The following is a 21,431-nucleotide window of genomic DNA, read 5'->3' on the forward strand; positions in this document are numbered from 1 at the left end:
GTAAGATTCAACATCCCACCAACAGACATGGCATTTCCCCTTCCTCTCCTTGCACCTCCCCCCTGCAGCCCCCCAATAAGCTCTTAAGGGTTTACCAACCATCTGCAGCAGAGTTTGGAGGCACACAGGAGCAGGGGAGGAAAGTCAAGTCCTGTATGTGCAAGCAAGCAGGGTGCATAATTGGATATCACCCAATTGCTTTTTAAACTACATACTGTATATGAAAATATTTGGGATAATTACACAGCTTGTGACCTAGCAAGCTGTCTGCTGCCAGGCTGACATACTGGCCTGTGAGGAATTCACCAAATATCCTGGGTTTGCTTTTTATCAAGGACTACAAAATCTGGGAGGTTGTCTAGTCTCTCATACACAATATATGGCTGCATTCAACTTACTGGTCTGCACTGGGATAATGTCAACTTGCACACTCTATGACATCAAGAAAGATTCCAAAGGTTAGTATGTGAACATAATATTTTTTATTTTTCGGAATGGGAGCACCGCTTCCTTATAATATTTGTTTTGCATTTGAATGGCTGTGAGCCACTTATTATGAATTTGCATTGAGGTGGTTTTAAACAGCTCCAATGTGTAGCTCTGAATGTTAAGGCATAGACCAGTGAGTTTTTATGGTCCATTACAAATTAACCAAAATTGGGATTTGAGGCAGGAACAATGGTGCAATTTTTCAACAGTAATTCAAACAGAGCCCTGTACTTAGTGGTTATGAAACATAACCACACATTTTCAACTCTTCTTTATTTACTATACCTCTGTGTTGGTGTGCGGGGTGTGTGTGTGTGTGTGTGTGTGATATTTCCCCTCGTTTATTCAAGGCATGCTGTCCTTCACCACATATTTGCTAAGAATAAGGAATCCAAACGTATGACACTTGAGAAGTACAATGTGTCTACATTTAGTGAAGCCAAACACCTATCTTCAGCTTTTAAAAGGTAGAAATTCTTCCGAGGAACCCATTTGACATGGTATAAAAAGCCAGTGGTGGGTGCTATTATTAAGAGAGGAAGCAGTTATGGAGTTTTTGCACATGAATCCATGGAAACTCTCTTTTGGGTGCTCAAAAGATTATAATGTCTCACTTGCACAGCTTGCTCAAGCCCTTTCTCTTAGGACAAAGATGGTTGGCAGCCCTACAGACTGGCTCAGTCAAAATTAAAGAGAGCAGCCAATTCAAGATTTCCTTATGAGTATTATGCCCATTTATTTTTAGCCTCATTATTAAAGCTCCTCATGAAACATGGTTGACAGCTAAATTTGATCCCTTTTACCTGCTACTGTTAGCTATTTTCCATCCTCCTCCAACACACACACACACACACAGTTACTGTTTCATTACAAAAGAACAATAAATTTCCTTTCAGGGTAAAGTAAGGCTGTAATGACTAATGTACTGCCCATCCTGTAGAAGACCTAATATTTGCCAAATCAATTAAAAGAAACCACTCTAGAGAAATACGGATGTCTTGCATTTGGATCACATCAGATATAATGTGGCTTAATTCCAAGGCTGGCATATTGCCCTCATTGGCATCTAACAGTTTACTCCAATCCAGGGAGTTTGGCTTATGACTTTTAGACAAATGCATCCTAGAAGCTTAAGGCCAGATGTGGTTTCCAGTGATTTAACACTTTGCCATTTCTCAGAACATGGAACCAAAAGATTAAATGCAGGACACTTTTGTGGTACAGTGGGGTTTTGAGGGGGAGTATTTTTGTTGTTTTGCCACTCAGTTTGTGTTTTTGTCCTCCGCCGCCTTCTTTTTAAAAAGGAGAATGGTAATCAATAATAAGCACCAGGCGTAAAAGTGCAACACTGTTCACTTGCATCACATTCAGAAGAAAATATGTTGACTCTTTCCCCTGGGGTTAGTACACTGTTTAGCTTTTGGATCTGGGAGTACAACACATTTTGGCTAATATATAGATCAGCTAGGAAAACTATCCTCAAGAGGTGCAAACACTTGCAAAATATATTGTGAGATACTCTTTCACACTTTCAAGTGTGTGTCAACACCTCTACACAAAAGATGCCATTGAATTCTGCATAGATTTTTATAGTTCTGTAGAATCACCTTTGAATGGATTGGGGTATCCAGCATTTATCACCAGAGGTTTGTAATGATTCACCAATTTTGGATGATGTGCAGCCATGTCCACTGCATTCATAAAGTCTCTACAGTCATCAGAACTGGATGCATTCCATTAAGTTTATCACTAGAATCCAAAAATTAATTATGAAATGAGGAACAGAAGTTCAGCACGTGTCCTACTAGAAAGCTGTGCTCTACCAAACCTTTTCTGCAGTAGAATTGTTTCTTTCTTTCTGTATCCATACTCAAACAAACGATCCTAAAACAATTAATCTCTTTTAAAGCACTGCATATGCTTGTCCCTGCCTCTTTAACTGTCCTTATCAACATGATAGAAGCTGGGTCTGTACCATTTCATACTGGTGTGGGTATAGATTTGCACGTTAAGATGCTCTCCCACAATAAAAGAAATACCTATCTGCATGTAGAGAACAAGTGCATCAGGCTAACTGCAGGGGATGGTTTTAAATTGGGAAGAACTTTCAGACATGTTATTCCACACCTGTACTCCCAGCTGGTACAGACCCGAATTGCTTATCAACCTAAACATTTATGGGAGGAATCAACTAGCCTACTCAGTGCTAGTCGAAAGACAAAAGTAATCCAGGATTTATACAAAGGCTGAGGATGTTCAGCTGCTTTGTCAGGTCATTTTTTTCTTGAATCTCCTATTATTCTGAATGTATAGATCAGCAGCTGTTTCCCTGATAAATTGCTGGATAGAATCCTATTCCTCAATGCACAGCTGTCTTACAAATGATAACTCTGTCATTTAACGGCTACCTAACATACAACATGCAAGTATGTGGCTTTCAGACTTTTGCAATTCTATTAAATGAATAGGGTCATCATTATATTAAAATATCTATATAAACTCAGCAAAGTTCCCATTTGCAACTAAGTACATTATAGCATATACTAGATATGAACAAACCACCAATTTTTAGTGCTCATCTAATTAACTAATTAGTTGTGTCAAACATGCCACAGTTTTGGACATATATGCCCTTGTTGTACTCTTAATGTTATTATTTTACAAAAGATGAAGGTAAGAGCTGATAGACAACTGAAGACTAAATCTGTTGCTAAAATGAGGTTTGAATCCCCACGTTCATGATCCATTTTTTTCATTTCCTTTTCAACAGTTTAAATATTAATTTTTGCCACTTAAACTTCTAGACCTGCATGGGATTTCTGATTATCTCCTATCCTCATTGCTGATAGGCCTTTACCTGCTTTAGCACCAGATTTTCCCAGACTATTCACTGGGCCCTGTATACTTGATCCATTATGAACCATTTGAATGTGGTCAAATGCTCTAACCACCTGCCCTCCATGTAGCTTTCTAATGCAGATGACAACAATCAAATTTGTTAATACATGTGACAATAATCAACCACGTGTAGAGCAGCCTACACATGAAAAATAAGTCAAGGAGGGACGGCTGATCAAGCCTCCTGTTACAAGCAGGCTGCATTTTGCGGGCTTCTTAGGGACTATCACATTTTGTTGGCATTGGAATTATTGGAAAATGAATAGCAATTCACAAGAAATCTGGTTTTCTTCTATAGAAGAACAGGTGCTAAGGCAGCAGAGGTCAAGAAATGTCATGTAAACCTGCAGAAACCATTCAACTAAAAACAAAATGGTGTGGACAATATGCAGTCTGATTGATTAATGCTACATTGCTGGCGTTTTCATCAGGCTGCCATGACAAATTTGCTACACTCTTCAGAGATAAGATAGCTTAGGCTACTCTCTATTTGACAGAAAGAGTGGCAGAGTCTAAACAGACTGCTTTTCCTCACCTAATTTGATTAATTTCTGATTAGGATGTCAAAGGTAGTCTAGATTCCCCTTGGATTTCTTAGTACTTTCTATTCTGATTTAGTAAACATGATTTTGGAAGATAAAAAAAACATTAATTCTAGTGCTATGGTTCCCGACGTGGGGCACACACCCCACAGGGGGGCATTTTGATTTTTAAGGGGGGCAATTTGAGAATGAGTTATTAACAGTGAATGGCCTTTTAGGTTTCCTCCGCGTGAAAAGGAGTTCACTTTTTGAATAGTAAGAATTATATGTCACGTGGGGGGGGGGGGCATCAGGATTTTAGAGATGCTTAGGTGGGGCATGGCCGAAAAAGATTGGGTACCACTGTTCTAACCACTGTACAAGTTAGTTGTTTTTGAACGTAGTACTGACACGGAACCCTATTAACATTAGTCTGTTAAAAAACCTGTTAACGTTACAAGAAATTCTGCGGATGGAGGAATGTTATTTGCCTTTCAATTTCAGGGAACTCTTGTGCACAGTTCCTGCCTTTTCGTGTAGGAATTTGCATTACACTTTTGGGGAACTTCCGTCTTCCAAACACTAGCTTGGCCCAACTACCTCAGTCCACAGCAGTTTGTCTAAAAAATAGTATGGGCAAACTAAATAAAGCAGCTATCATATGCTAAAAGGGTCCATTGATTTAAATGGGTCTACTCTGTGCATGACTTAGTTGGCTATGTTAATTAACTTTCATGTGCAAAAATCAATCTTCATTAAAATTTATAAATACAGAAAAAGGATGACTGAACATTGGAATAAAAAGGATAGTACAAAACATCTCTGGCTTTTCTTCTTTCATACAAAAAATTAAAATGGGTTGAAATTTGTTAAGGTGCAAAATGGTGGCATGACTTGAAACCACTAGAATTCTGAGAAGCAGGTCAGACTGGGAGTGGGTTGCTTGACCAAGGCCTTTCAAGGGGGACTCAGTTCACCTAAATTTAATAGGAAAACTCCAAATGCTATCAAGTGTGCCATATGGATTCCCCCCACTCAGTTACCCATGTGTTTGGACCAACACTGGCAGAAAGCAGCATAAATACAGCATAAAAGTAGGGAGGGAAGGATGAATTCCATCTCTATCTTTATTCCATTTGAGAAGTAAGGCAAGACAGCTACATGAGTAAATTCAGTCTTAATCATTCTTAGTATGAGAGGAACTGAAGAAACATCAGACACACAGGACCTCCTTCATCTCCACATTCACAGTCATAGCCAACTGAGGCTATAGTAAGAAAGCAAAAAACAAAACACCTAAGTGACTGCCACTGAAAAATTAATTGCAAGTGAAACACAAATGGCCAAATTAAACATTACTTTCTGTGTAATTAAACAGAAGATTGAGTAGGATGGAGAGTTGAAGTAGCTTCCTATACTTGTTTTTTCATTAAGCTGGCTCTCGCTGGTGGTAACATCCCAAGTGGATTTCTGTTCAGGGTGCTCTTGCTTCAGAAATGCAGGAAGGTGATGTTCAGCTATTTGTTCCCCATTCCTCTTGCAACTCTCAGTACTATTCACTACACTTCAGGAGAGTCTCCCAACCATTCAGAGAAGATTTTTAGGGGTACTAGGGGTTCTAAGAGGAGATGAAATTGCCTCTTTTCTGTTGTAGAGCAGGAATCCATCAATGGACCAGAAGCCTTCTGTGGATGGAAGGATCCCTTCCATTTGTAGGAGGCAAAGCCTGCATGCAACCCACTTAACTTTTAGAATGTTTCACAGGCTTCACATATGTTATCTCAGATACATCAACCATATAAAGCAAGTCAGTTGTGGGTGTTGGGGCTGCTTACCTAAGGTTACCTGCTGAGCCTATGGGGACATCTTTCACATCTCACACTTCTAGACATACCGCTACACCAGATCTCAAAATCTATCATTCGTACCCCAATCATTTGGGGCTTGGAATATGTAAGAGGTTATGCAAAGAACAAAATCTAGCAAAGAAGGCAAAGAAAATCATTAGCACGTTTCAAATTAATTAATGTAAAAGCTGCTCTCCCTGTCAGCGAGTAATTAGAAACAGGTTCTGTTCTTATAGCCCCATAACAGCCTGCCATTCCCACTATCAGACAATGCCAAACCACGTCCATATGGTCGTCTGACCAGTCATGTGACTTTTAATACCCACACGATGGCACTAAAATGGCCTATTAGATTTACAGTGTCATTAACCTTCGAAAATAAAATGAGAGTCTGCTCTGGTGCAAAAAAAGAGGGGGGAAAGAGAGAGAGAGACAAAAAATATGCTTGACTGCTGTTGGGTTTCGGGTAACCAGAGTGTGAGGAAATGCTGACAGGGGTCACTGTGGTATAATCTTTCATTCGGCCCCAAAGCTGTCACGCCTTCCCCAGATGTCTAAAGCACAGATATAAATTTTCATTATCCAGCAGAAAAGGAGCAGAGGTACACCAAATGAATTTTTTACCAATCAAATTAGAGCTCATTGCCACATTAAGTGGAAACACTAATATTGTGAAGTTTTCTTGTGGTCATTTATCTATCTCGGTCCAAGTGTAGGAAGTCACCCCACCGAAGCTGAAAAAGGGTTCCCCCTCCCCCAAAAATCAAATTATAGTTTGTATAATTGCGTTCCAGTCACAATAAAATTGAATAAGGGAAAAAAATCCTATTAGAAAAGAACTGGGCTTTATCACAGAAACAAGATTTTTCTGCTTATTTTTAGATTTTAAAAATATATAATAATATTTCATACCACTGAAGGTGAATAAAAATAAATAATTAGGAATTCCAAATTATTTTCAAGTTTACCTTACACAAATTCCTTTGAAACCTTAGTTAAAAACAACAACAAAGGGCATACATTAATTTCAAAGGCAGAGATTTAAGCATGTGCCTAAATATTCAATTGAACTCAAGGGGAGCTAAAGTGCTTAACTTTTTGGTCATGCATGCATACCAGACTTCTCCCGACATAAGGACACAAGAACTGCCCAGCAGGATCAGATGGTCAGACCAAAAATCATCTAGCCCAATATTCTGTCTCCAAAAGTGGCCAGCAAGATGCTTCTGGGAACTTCAGAGGCAGGGCATGATGGTCACTGTCATCTTTTGTCTTCGTCTTCTGGCATTCAGAAGCAAATTGTCTCTAAATTGTCTCTTACTTATAATGGCTAGCTCATAGCCACAATAGACATGAATTCCATGAAGGAATATGTTCTACCCTCTAAAGGCTTTGGCCGAGCCCTTCTGCACCTCCTTGGTCATAGTATCTGAGAGCTGTGCATATTCTAAATAGAAGGTGCATGAACCGGAATTATGGCGGAATTATAACCTGTCATTTTATTTTCAGTCTCTTCCCAAATTAAGCTGCAACTGAACTTTTTTGTTATTTCAGCCACGGTTGACTAAAAAAAGGAGAATCTCTGTGAAATTTGTCTTGAGTAATTCCCAGCACAGAATTTGCCTTTGCCATTGTGCACTGAGCTGCTACTTCAGTGAATCTTCTACTACGTCATTAAGATATCTTCTGGAGCAACCAAAACCAGAAGTGTACAAAATCTGACACTTAGGAAAAAGTGATGTGGTAGAAGTTTATAAAATTATAAGATCATTAAAAGTACATAGACATAAACTCTTTTCAGCCATAGATCTTGGAGTAAGCATGCTGCTTCCCATTTTACCGTATTTTTCGCTCTATAAGACGCACCAGACCACAAGACGCACCTAGTTTTTGGAGGAGGAAAACAAGAAAAAAAAATCTGAATCTCAGAAGCCAGAACAGCAAGAGGGATCGCTGCACAGTGAAAGCAGCAATCCCTCTTGCTTTTCTGGCTTCTGTGATAGCTGTGCCGCCTGCATTCGCTCCATAAGACGCACACACATTTCCCCTTACTTTTTAGGAGGGGAAAAGTGAGTCTTATAGAGCAAAAAATACGGTATTTGACATCCTTTAAAAACTATTAATGCTCAGCATCTTGAAGATTGTAATAACAGAGAAAGGACAAGCACATGCCGGCCAATGCCTTTAGTCACGGCACTCAGCTATCTATTTAGCTGGTATTGAGTTCAAAAAGAATTGACCTTATCTTATGAACTTCCTTCACTTCAGAGTGACAGCAAATCGATAAGTTAGTAGATAAGGTTACAACCTGTCTGTTACATTTTATTGTGGCAGGTGTATAACTTTAAGAGGCTGAAATGTAAATGCTGCTTCCCAGGTCAAAGGCTGTGATGGCTCTACTTATGGTACATTTTCTTGATAATGAAAGCTTTTTGTGTGGATGTGGAGTTGAAGGGACTATGTTGGGCTACACAAGTAACCAGGTTGAGGAAGCTGAAGTAAGACGCAAGCAAGCAAGAAGAAGAAGAGTTTGGATTTGATATCCCACTTTATCACTTCCCGAAGGAGTCTCAAAGTGGCTAACATTCTCCTTTCCCTTCCTCCCCTACAACAAACACTCTGTGAGGTGAGTGGGGCTGAGAGACTTCAGAGAAGTATGACTAGCCCAAGGTCACCCAGTAACTGCATGTGGAGGAGCGAAGACGCAAACCCGGTTCACCAGATTATGAGACTACCGTTCTTAACCACTACACCACACTGGCTCTCAAGCAAGCAAGTGTAGGATATAGCCTACAAAACTTTAAGTGGAAGGACTTGTTTGTATGCCATTATCAGTGCACTATCAGTGTGATGAGAAGGAGCCATAGTCCAGTGCTACAGCACAGTGGTCTTCAGTTGGTGGGTTGAGACCAACAAGTGGGTAATGGCCCGATCGAAGGTGGGCCACAACAGCAGCACTACCACTATGCAAATATATGGTAAAAGATTAAGAAATGAGTTCCCAAATGCATGTTTGGGTTAAAATGTGTCCTTGGTCTGAAAAGGTTGAAGATACCTGGTTTTTAGCTCTGTCCTAATATTGCCCACAGTTCTTTTTCACAAACTGGAAGAGAGGTCTGGATGACTCCGCAGCTAATTTCCTATTGACCTTGTAGTTCGACTCTATTAATTTGATAATGATAGACCCCCCCCCCAAAAAAAACCTAATTAAAAAGACCGTGCAAAATATGTTGAATTACATATATTGATTAAAGAGAAAACAGCTGGAACCTTATTTAATGCTCCTTGAAGTCAATGAAAAAGTTTTAAAAGGAGTTGGCTCAGTCCTTAATGTCATGCTACTCCTTCCCCTTAAGGAAAACAGTTTTTTTTTAATAGAAGAGAAGCACTTAAGACAATGAAGTGCCCTTGGAATACTTGGGTCTTAAGGACATGCTTAAACGTTAGGCCTTTGGCCCTCAGCCTGGAATTACCAATCACTCCATTATAAGTCTGACCTCTAAAAGACATAAAATAGTTCTACAGGCTTCAGCCACAGTAGGACAAGTATTTTAAATACACACTGAAAAATTATGCTATCAGGGCCTTTGAAACAGAATAAAATTAAACAGCCTTTGTGCTAATATTTTTCTTCAAAGACAGACACAAACCATACTTTCCCAATGTCAAAATTATTCTGCTATATAGCTATTAAGTTCCTCTTGGGTGATGGCAATTTTGGTATCCCTGGAGTTTGGGATGGAGACCAACTGATGTTTTTTATTTTGGTCAATCCAGGATCCCACTATGGAATTTTGAAGGCGGGGTAGCCAACATGGTGCTTCTCAGATATTGTGGTCTAAGGTTCCCATCATCCTAGACTATTAGCACTGCTAGCTCAGGGCTCATGCTTATGGGAGCTGTAGTCGACAACATCTGGCAGGAACCACTTTAAATACCCCTGATGAAGGAACTCCGGGACTTACTCCCCCTGCGGAAGATGTTGTCTCTTTCAGACTATTGTCAGTTTCTCATTATTAATATTCACGATTAATGCATTGTGCAGAAATGGGCTACTAGATAAACCATCCACTGAGAAAAGTTTGTCCCCCACCTCCTGCAATTTGGCTGGACTTTGCAACAATTCTGATGGAGCATTGCTGGTAGATTTTGATTTTCTCCAAATAGTACATTGCCAGAAGTTAATTCTGTTTTCATTGTATTACTTACTTACTTACTTACTTACTTACTTACTTACTTACTTACTTAACATTTTATTTGACATATCAGGTTTAGGCATCAATATACTATAAGGATAACTAGGGACTACTCTAGTTTTTCAATTTATTTATCTGGTTCTTTTTGTTCTGATTCTGTAATTAAGCAGTTAAAGCGCTGATATGAGTTCTTACTGCCCGAAGATTAGCAGGACATATTTAGTCCATGGTTATTTCTTCAAGCACTATTTTACATTTCAGCCTGCTCACCATATGTGCCTACACCTATGTTTTCTTTGCCACTAATTGCTCCTTTTTGACAATGCCATCTATATGTGCATGCTATTATTGCTCCTTTTATCACCCTAAGCCTATTAATGCCCAGACTTATGGTTCCCAATGGATTTAAAATTAACCAGCTCTCAAAATATTGTTCCATCTTTCAATACCCCCTGTCCTTTTCAGTTTCTAACTTGAGTCGCACATAAATTGGCTGGCTATATTTCTTCCAGAGCCTGTAATCTTAAATGTTTGAAAGTGCAGAGCACCAAAATTTATGAATGCAATATTAATATATCTAGGTGAGGAGCAGAGAAACTTAGGAAATGTGAATAGTTATGCGAGACTTGCTATTTGCTTACCTTGGGTCAAGATCTGCCCTCAGATATGCAAGGAGAACTCCCATTGACTTCAATGGTCCCCATCTGGACATTTCTTTTCAGAAAATAATTTGGCTTTACATGAGTTAAGTGGTTTGTCAATATGATTCCTTAAAGATGATATTACAATGCCATTTTTGTGTTATATTTGCCTTTACAGGGAAATGGCACCACAACCAAGTCTACATGGATGTGGCTACAATACTATTAGTTTTGATTCCCTGTCTATAGTGAGAGAAAGACTCAGGGCTAGAGCACCCACTTTCCAAGTGGAAGGTCTGAAATCCTGGAGGGTCACGACCAGTCAGTATGGACAATGCTGAGCTGGATAGACCAGTGATCTGATTCAGTTTAAGGCAGTTTCTTGTGTTCTAACATACCTTATGGTACAAGCCATGCTACAGAGATAGACAATGTTCAATTCCCAGAGGGTAAGGTAATGCACAGCACAGTAGGGAGGTAACTTCAGGTTGGAGAATCTTTGTTACTCTTGTTCAACTTTAATAGTTAGAGATGGCAGAAATGTACAAACAAGAATCAGTGGGGGAAAGGACTTCCATGTGCACAGTGAGTGACTTCCTCTCTGTTTTGTGTGGCGACCAAGGCTGACATGGCGCACCAGCTCCAGAAATGTACGGATGGTTGTGTGGGGGAGGTTCCAGGGTTGCTCTGGCTATGTGTAATTTCGGCTTTACATGCAGTCCCTGGAACCTAACCCCCACACAACTTCTGAGTTCTCTGTAACTCATACAATTGCATCTTTGTCCTATACCAGACAATAATAATAATAAATCTTGCTTCAGTCTTCAACTTCCTGCCTGCTTGTTTCTAAGTATACATTCAGACCAGTGGTTTCAAACATGCTCTGCAACTATACATAATGAGAAAGTCTATCCAATATACACCATCTTGCACATTTTTATTCTTTGCACGTTTTTCTGTGCTGTGCATGTCCACGTGACAGCCTTTACCTCTTGAAATGAAATAGCCACAAACATTATCTTCGAGTTACATCTGAACCATACCATCTCATCAGCTCATCCCTTGTGGCCATGGTTGTTATCAGAGAACCAAAATTGGATGGTGCCTTGGTAATGAATATTTCGGCATGAGGGCATTTTGCTGTGTGGTCTATTGAGTGCGCAGACTCCTTGCTTTCATCTGTCTTGAGCCTTTCACTTGACTCTTGACCTTTCCCTTGGCACTGTCCTATCATTTCCTTGATTTCACAAATGTTAGCCTCTCACGTGACCTGTGAACTGTGGCCTTTCACTTGGCCTTTGATCTCATAAATTTTGGAAGCTCATACATGTAATCACAGGACAAATAAGCAAAAGAGCTCAAAGAAAATGTTACTCCTGAATGACATCCCCAAGTGGAAAGCAACAATGAGAGTGACCCAGTCCTGGCAAAATAACTTGGACCTGAGAGGAATGTTCTTTTGTGTTCATCAAATCTGGAAAATACACAGGGAGGAGTATTTATTCAGTAGATCATGTCTGCTGGTCCTTAAACCCTAATAGGTACATCCTGGAATAAGTTGTTTGAGAAAAGCCTTTTGAGAAATGTTGGCTTTGGGCACCATCCACTGGGAAAATATCCCGATCAAGTGTCCTTGAAATCAATGGAAGCTATGAAGCAAACTTGTTTTGTCCTCCTTCAGACGGCAGGACCTGAACCAATGGATTCAAGTTACAAGAAAGGAGATTCTGATTAAACAGAATTAGGAAGTACTTTCTAACAGTAAGAGCCGTTTGACATTGGAACAGACTGTCTCAGAAGTTGGTGGGATTTCCTTTACTGGAGGTTTTTAAGCAGAGGCTGGATGGTCATATTTCATTGATGCATTCCAGAGGGCTGGCATAGATGATCCTTGGGGTATCTACAATTCCACAATTCTATGAGTCTATCAGTTGGTTAGAACATGGTGTTGATAATGTCAGGGTTGCAGGTTTGATCCTTTCATGGAACAGCTGCATATTCCTACTAATTCAAGGGGTTGGACTAGACGATCCTCAGGGTCCCTTCCAACTCAACAGTTCTATAATTCTACGAACAGATTGTTCAGCAGATGTTCCTAATAGACTTTGTTTGCTTAATGAAAGCATTTTTACTCTACTCTTCAGCTGAAAAGTCTACAGACAACAAAAAACAAAAACAAACAAACAAAAACCCAACCCCTAGACTGTCCCTGCCCTCAAGTTTACAAGCTAAAGGTCATGACACAAACAGAAAAGGAGAGGGGAAGGGAAGAAGAAAAATGCAAACTCAGACACAAGTTGCTAAAGTTACAGTTTTTATAACAGCCCACTAGAATGAAACAATTCAGGTAGTCTGATGTAATGAATGCTGCCAGTAGACAGTTGAACAGCCAAATGCAACTGATGTCTCATCAGAGCTGCTGGAATAACCCTGCCTCCCTTGTCACTCTTTGCACTCTGTTAAATTGTTGAACAAAGAGTATGTGTGTGGAATGATTTTGCAGTGTGGAATGATTTTGTTCATGGCTTCAGCACCCCCATCCCCTCCACCGCTACTCACCAAAAGTTAATCAGCATCCCCCCATCCCCTATTTCTTTCTGCATTTGAAGTTTTGCCTAATTCTTCTGCCTAATTCTTGCAACTTTAAATACTTTAACTTCTCCATTGAGAAATTACAGACAGCTCTTACTTCCATCCCTAGGGATATTTAAAAATAAATTCCTACTGTAAAACAGGAAGTGATTCTTTCCACCCTATATATGTATCTGTCTGTTGTTCTGTTCCATCCACATCCTCCAACCCAGTTATCAGTTTCTTCCCCTCTCACTCACCTAACATTATATGCAGTGTAACTGATTTATTATGGAGCTACTGTTGTTGGGTTTTTTATTGTTAGCCCCTTAGGTTAACAATATATTGTACTATATATAACAAATATATTTTGGGCATCAGAAAACATCAGTGTTATCCTAAACACTGCATTCTGGCTACACAAGAAGCAACACAAAAATACTTGAATTGGTATTAGTATATTTGATAATATACTCATCACCCATTACATCTGTGCATTATTTACTATAGTTTCTTAAGCCTTATGGGAACTTTAGTATTTAAAACTAGCAACACAGCTAGAGTACACATCCCTGGGTTTTGACCTAACTAACCTCTTTCAGAAGTCTAATGAAGAAGGGTTTTCTGATTTACATAATTTCTGCTTAGCTCTTCAAATTACCATAACATTTAATGCCCCCATTTCTAAGCCCTACACTGTAAGGCAAAGCCAAATACACTTGTTTCAGATTCATGACATAATTTGACAAACATGCTGGATTTCTATTCATACACGTGCTATTAACTGGACACGTATATAAGAGAGCAGACAAAACTTTGTCAATGTGCATATTTGAGAAAAGGCATTATTTCATAGGCGAAATGTGGCCACAGAGCCAGTACAGCAGTCTATTTTAGAAGGGGGAAATCATAAAGTGGTAAGAAGAACCCTGACAACTTTCAGCATCAAATGTGGATTGCAGCTTAGTTTTGGTTGGTTTTCTCTTATGCATGCCTAATTATCTGCCCCTAAGTTGCACCCATGTGATTCACTCACTGTATGGCTACTGCAACTCTGTTACCACAACTCTGATGGTGCCTTTCAGCAGACTTTTAGAGTAGGTTTTGTGTTCAGAAAGGTATTCAACAAATACTTGAGTCAATTCAATTTTTTAAGTTATTCAACTCCAGGTAAGTTTCATTGCAACTTGGAGAATACTATTGTCCAGGGAGCCCATTTGTTATTGTCTTTCTAAATATGAAAACAAGCGTATCCCAGAAATCGGGAAACTATAGAAAGTTGTCATTTCCAGTTCCCAAGTAAGGCAGATTTTAACGTGCTGCTCCAAACAGGTGCTGCAAAATTAGATATCAGATCAATATATGACATAAACCTGTGTAGTGAGACTATAAGTATTGTGTGTATTTCAGTAGGTGTAGCTAGAGAGTCCAGCGCCACAGGCCCAACAGAGGAATTCAAGCAGCCTTCATTAATTTGCTCATGCTTTTCAATTAGGAAGTATTTGGCTACCGTTCCAAGACACTGAACTCTATTTCCTGCTTCTAATTCTATAGAACCAATTTACTGATAATTTCCTGTCTACATTTGATAAAGTTAGGAGCACATTCAGTTTGTTTAACTCCCTGTTTCACTAGAACAAAGAAACTTCAGCCACAACAGCATTTAATGGAAATTAGGCCAAATATCAATGAAGACTGTGGAATGCGGGTGAGCCTTGAATGGCGTTTATCTTGCTAACAGTTTCAAAGTATCTTCCAAGGCTTTTGTGGTTGCCATCTTGACCTCCAAACATATAAAGCACCATTGGCCTGGCCTGCCAAGCCCAGAGCAATTAGGACCACAGGGCTGAGCCACCCATTAGAACTTTTCCTCTTCATTTAGCATCACTAACCTATTGAATATATATAAATGCGCACACATGACATAGCTAGTTTCAGATACATTTATTCTCAGATCATTTCAATTAATTATAAATACAACCTGAACAAAATAAATATGTGCATAATTTCTAGAAATGAGAATGAGAACTGTTGGGATTAAAACTGCCTGCAACAACTGGTTTATACAAGCATATTTATCACTTGATGTTTTCAGCATTAAATGATGTTTTGCTTGTGTGAATGAGCCATTCCAGGCTTAATGGTAAGGAAAGAACTTTCATGTTGCATCAGATACAATGCTTTTCAGTGGAGTCTGGTCACAAATTAATAATTGTGGCTTTGAATGGTTCCAGAGCAGAATGAGTCATCAAACACTAAGCATTCAAGGGGATGTGAAAATCATGTGTGAATTGGGTCCAATTCACTTAGAATACTTTCATGTAACCTCACTCACTGAAGGTTGATTATGTGTGATTATTCAGTACTGCAAGAAAGACACTCTGTACAAGCTTAACTACTTTCTCTTATTAATATTAAGTCATTCTTTGATATACTTAGCTCTGGCATCGAAAACCCATTCAAAGCCTAGTGAGACATGGGTTAAATTAAGCCTTTTAAAAAACCTTTCCAATATCTCATATCAAGTGTGGTCTAGTAAACAAACGCCAATCTCTACCCTGGAATCATTAGTAAGTCACTATCAATCAGCTCGAGTTCCTATATTTGTAAAATGGAAATAATTGGGACTTCCCACACAAAGTTGTTATGAGAAGGAGCAAGGTAATACAGAGAATGCAATGAACTTCCCAAATTTAAGATACAATATAGTGCACAGTTAAGCATCCAAGCCCCGTCAGAATCAATTGTACTTAGGTATATTTCATTAAGGGTGGGTAAAACCTCAGTGCCTAGGACTTGCCGATCATATGGTCGGTGGTTTGAATCCCCGCAGCGAGGTGAGCTCCCGTCTTTCGGTCCCAGCTCCTGCCCACCTAGCAGTTTGAAAGCACCCCTAAGTGCAAGTAGATAGATAGGTACCGCTTTATAGCGGGAAGGTAAACGGCGTTTCCGTGTGCTGCGCTGGTGCTGGCTCGTCAGAGCAGCTTCGTCAGGCTGGCCACGTGATCCGGAAGTGTCTCCGGACAGCGCTGGCCCCCGGCCTCTTAAGTGAGATGGGCACACAACCCTGGCCCGTACGGGCAGGGGTACCTTTACCTACCTTTACCTATATTTAATTAAGTACTTCGCAGCTTGGGGCCAAATTATCCTTTTCCCTATATACCTGCCTGGGCCCTGAGATCATCTACAGAGGTGATTCTCAAAGTATACATATCAGCTCTTCTCAGATCAGCTTCTCTAATTTATAACTACTGCTCAGGAGAAGTCCTTCCAATGCTCAAAAGATGGTCATTTAGTGGCCATAACAATTGACTGACTTGAGTATTTCCAATGACTACTATGTTGCTACTATTCGTCTGATTTAATATACTACCACTACTACCACCAGAAGCAGCAGCAGCACTACTTTTGCTATCGTTGCTACAAATATTTATACAGCACCAGCTGTGTGAAAAATACTTCTTTGAAGGAATGTAAGGCAGTTGCCATTTCCCTTTAGTATATACCCATTCCTGAGGTTTAAAGACTGTCTCAAGGCAAATCTAAAAAAAATGTAGTATAAACACTGACAACTGGGAAACACTGGCCTGCAAGCGCTCCAGTTGGAGAACAGCCTTTACCAAAGGTGTCATGGGCTTTGAAGACACTCAAACTCAGGACACAAGGAAGAAATGTGCTAAGAGGAAGGCACACTTGGCAAATCCACACCGTGATCAACTCCCACCCAGAAACCAACATCCACACTGTGGAAGGACGTGTGGATCCAGAATTGGCCTCCACGGTCACTTACAGACTCATTGTTAAAACCGTGTTTATGGAAGACAATCTTTCTCGGCTACGAGTGGTCGCCAAAGAAGAAAGAAGAAGAATTTTCTATTTCCTATAGCCCACATCCCACCTAAGAAGACCATATTTTAATCCAGGTTACATTCTCCCTGAAAGAACAGGTTCAGAGTCTGGGGTGCTCCTACATCCATCTTTGCCACTGGGGGCTCACATAGCCTCATTGGCGAGGAGTGCCTTCTACCAGCTACAAATGATACACCAACTACAGCCGTTCTTGCATGGGGATAGTCTGGCCGCTGTGATTCTGGCACTGGTATCCTCAGTATTTAATTATTGCAATGGAATCTATGTGGGGCTACCCTTGGGCCTGGTCCGGAAGCTCCATCTGGTGCAAAATGCTGTGGCTAGACTATTTATGGGGATACACTATCACCAGCACATAACTCTGGTGCTTTAAAGCTTGTACTGGCCACCCATATTGGGCCAGGTTTATCTTTCTTGTATTAATTTACAAGGCCCTTAGTTTCTTGCATCCAGGATACTTTAGGAACTGCCTCATTCCGTATATCTCGGCTCAATCACTGAGGCCTTGGGAGGAATTACTGTTAGTGGAACCCCAGTGTTCATATGCATAACTCACATTCACCAAGAACTGTCTATTTTATTTTATTTTTTGTTCCAGCAGGCATGTTAAGTCATTTCCACTTTTATAGTTAGCTTTTAAACTGATTTTATCTTTATTGTATGGGTTGAGCTTGATGTACACTGCTTAGAGACCACTGTAACTTAGCGGGATATAAACTGCACATCACTGCTACATGAGGGGGGGAAACAAACATCAGTTAGGATGCATCCTCTGACAAAATTCAAAGCCACAAGGACTGAGATGTCTCCTAACATTCTCCAAGTGTTTTTGCTTACGTAGTCATAGTGGCACAGCAGAGGTAACATCAAGCTTGGGGCAACCCAAGATCTGCAGAAGTAAAAATTTTTTAAAGGTCCCTATTGCTACCTGGCATCTCCAGGTATGAAAAGGAAAAAACCCTTTCTGAAACTTTGGAGAGCCGTTTCTAGTCAGTGTAGACAAAACTGAGCTAGATGGACCAATGGTCAGACTCAGCATAAGGCACAGGGCTGTCTTAAGCATATCTGGCGCTGTGGTGCAAAGCTCCCTCCAGCGCCGGCACCCCCCGTTTCCCAGAGTTTTTTAGGGAGGACAGTGCTGCCAGTGGGGCTGAAGGAGGCAGGTAGTGGCTGGAGGGCAGCTCCTCTGGCGGGGAAGAGGCAGAGGCTGGCCGCGGCACCTCCTGGCTCAGCTGGCTACTTTGTGCCATGGGGCCACGGCAGATGGAGGCTCCAGGCGCGGTGCTGCTTCGGAATGGCTGAGGCGGCGAGGGCGGCGAACTGATGCCAGGAGGCGCTGCATCTAGCCTCTGCCTCTTCCCTGGCGCCATCCAGAACTTGGCACCCTGGCACCCTGTGCCACTAGCCTCTATGGGTAAGACGCCCCTGATAAGGCACATACTTAGGTTCTAATGTTTGTAAAAGTACCCTAGGAGAGGAACCCAAAAGGTCAATGAAGACCGAACATGCTCAATAGCCACAATAGCCACTGTTTGGGGGGGGGGGAGAATACTAGTGGGGAAAGGAAATGGAATGACATGTGCTTAAAAAAGCCATGGCTGGCTGGCAGGCACCCTGAACAGGAGCACTTCGGACTGGCAGAGTGATTTACCATGGATGCTTAATGCCTGAACAGGGCTGAGGTAGCCTCTGAAAATGCCAGTCTCAGAGAAAGAAGAAATGATTTGACTTTTTCCAATCACCATTCTACGTGTTCCTGACTATATGGGGATTGGGATTAAATACTTTGCTTTCAAGATTTGGTGTCATTTTCTTTCTATAATGCAATGTGAAGGAGGCAAGGTAACCTGGATTGAAAGTGATGGTGAACATTATCAGAGTATTCTACAGGGGACCCAGATAGTGACTTTAGCACCCTACTTTTTGAAGTGCATGGAATGATAGCGAAACCAGCATCAGAGTCCATGGTGTAACATTCATAACACCTGTTTGAATCACTTGCATTTTGATGCAGACCAAAAAAATTAAAATCATAAACTTGGGGCGGCGGTCGGGGACGACTGAATTATGAGGCAGTTTTAATGTCAATAAATGCAAAAACAAAGCAACAAACCATCTCCCAGCTTTGGGCCACTCATTTTTTTATCTTCTGTGCACTTAACAAATATTTTGCCTTTTCATTGACGCTTACATGGTAAGTACAACTAATTTAATCAAAGTATATGTAGTACTTTATCTGAAGGCCCTGGGTTATTTCAGCCATGAACATATTGAGCAGCTGCAGGTGTTGCACTAAATAAAGTAATATAAAGTGTCAAACTGGTAACAGTGGAAGCCCTGTTTCAAGATTCTTGTCTGCTTTTTATTAATAGCCAGATTCTTTTCTATCAGCAGTCACAACAGTCTCTACCTCATTTTTCAAGGAGAATATTTGGACGGGAAAAGATCTATTTTGAAATGACTACCAATGATTTGGTGTCTGCAGCCAGTTTGTAGTTAAATAAGCTTTCAATCTTCTTGCACAAGGGGAGAAGGTAAACCTATGATTCAGAAAAGAGAGGAAACTAGGGGTTACAAAGGTTGGGAGGCCAAGTACTATGAAACAGTCCCCCTCCATCAAGTCAGAAGCCTTGGCAGGATAACTAGAAACAGACCAACCCCTAAATCCTTTAGTTCATGAGCAAGCAGTAAGATAATTAGCTTGAATAAAACTAATATTTCGGTGTTCAGTTTCACTGTTGTAGCAAAGAAGGATTTATTAGTGAGAATGCTGGTGAGAATTTTTTAAAGGAGTGTTTTATTTGAACTACTTTGTTGAAGGGCAAACATATTCACAAGCTGATAACAGAAGATAGAGAACTTAAGTGACACTGTCATCTCATTGGAATCTCTGGCAAAGATGAGAGAATTCAGAAGCATTTGTTCTTGGGAAAGAATTGCAATTAAATTGTGGGTGTAGGGGCATGTTGGACAGGAAACAGATGACCAGTGTTGCACCACAAGTTATCAGAAGAATTTTGCATTGGTTATTTCCTGCACTCTCCAGCATTGGAAGCCATAATAACCCACACAGCCAGGCTGTAAAGAGCTGAAAAACATAGATAATAAACATGCAGAGCCAACTCTGTAAGACAATGAGATTGCTCTTCTTGGATCCTGGTAAATGCCCAAGGGCTCACCAGCCAATAGAATGACCATTCTCAACATATCACCCAAGGTGATCAATTGCAGTGGCCACTGAACCATGGCTTAGTGCTGAGTGAACAAGCAACAGTGAGTCTTGGGCTCATTAGCACCTTAGAGACCAACTAAGTTTGTTCTGCTTATAAGCGTTTGTGTGCATGCACACTTCTAAAGATACTTAGTTGGTCTCTAGGGTGCTACAGGACAATTTTTTATTTTTTTTAAATTCATTTTGACTGTGACAGACCAACACGGCTACCTACCTGAATCTTGGGCTCATGTTCTCCTGCCTTCCCTCTCATCCTCTCAGTTGGCTGAGAGCAGAATTTCCACAACATTTACTTTTAATTTCCTTTAAACTTGTTGATTCATCCAAACTGCTAATTGTGATTTATGCTAACTATGGGTAGTTTTTAAAAGCCAGTTCCTAACCCATGGTTTGAAGTTGCCTTCTTTTAAAACTGACCATAGCTGGTTATAAACCATACCCCAAGATTGGATGAAACAACAAACTGAGTTTACAAGAACCGGAAGCAAAGTCCTCTACACAGGAGGAGAGCCTAAGGATTGTGGCAGCTCATTCAAATAGGGCTAAGCAATTGTCTGAACATTACCAGTGTGGCAGAATTCTTTGCTCAAACACCCTGCCATTTCTGAGTTTAAGGGGACTTGCTGAGAGCACGCAGTGCATTTTTTTCTTCAGAATTATGGTTCATTCATATGCAAATTCATGGAGAATATAATCAATTGATTAACCAATTAATTAATAAAACCCCATGAGATCAATTGACTAAGATTTATTTCATTGGATGTCAGCCATAATGTATATTATGTCTCTGGTTAGTGAAATAAAAATAAAATATTCTAAAGGAAACAACTACATACAGTATGTATGTGACATTTGTGCATGAACACAGACTCATGCAGATAAGCAGCATTAGTTGCCCTGCACTCTTCAGGAAATTCCATCTATTTGGTGAGCTGTTGGCTTACTGAAGAGCATTTCACATGTCATCACCTAATTCAAGCACTGCATTGTGTTGTTTCCACACACACACACCCCAAAAAAACCCTTTAAACAAGCTTTCTTCTTTTTAAAAAACAAACTGTTTGGTTACAAGAGCACAGATTCACCTGGGAGTGTGAAATGCAGTGCTATTTTGTAAGGAAAGTGATTGTATGTATTTGAATTCTAGGAGGGTGTGCGTGTGTGTG

General features: G+C 40.4%; 1 protein-coding gene across 24 annotated transcripts in view; it reads right to left on the reverse strand.

Moving 5' to 3' along the window:
- MECOM (MDS1 and EVI1 complex locus) overlaps positions 1 to 21,431 on the reverse strand; it is a 470,676-nt gene that overhangs the window by 132,244 nt on the left and 317,001 nt on the right. The gene's annotated exons all lie outside the window — the stretch shown is intronic.

This window comes from Podarcis gaigeae (genome assembly GCF_964106915.1).
Source record: "Podarcis gaigeae genome assembly, chromosome: 5".
Taxonomy (NCBI): Eukaryota; Metazoa; Chordata; class Lepidosauria; order Squamata; family Lacertidae; genus Podarcis; species Podarcis gaigeae.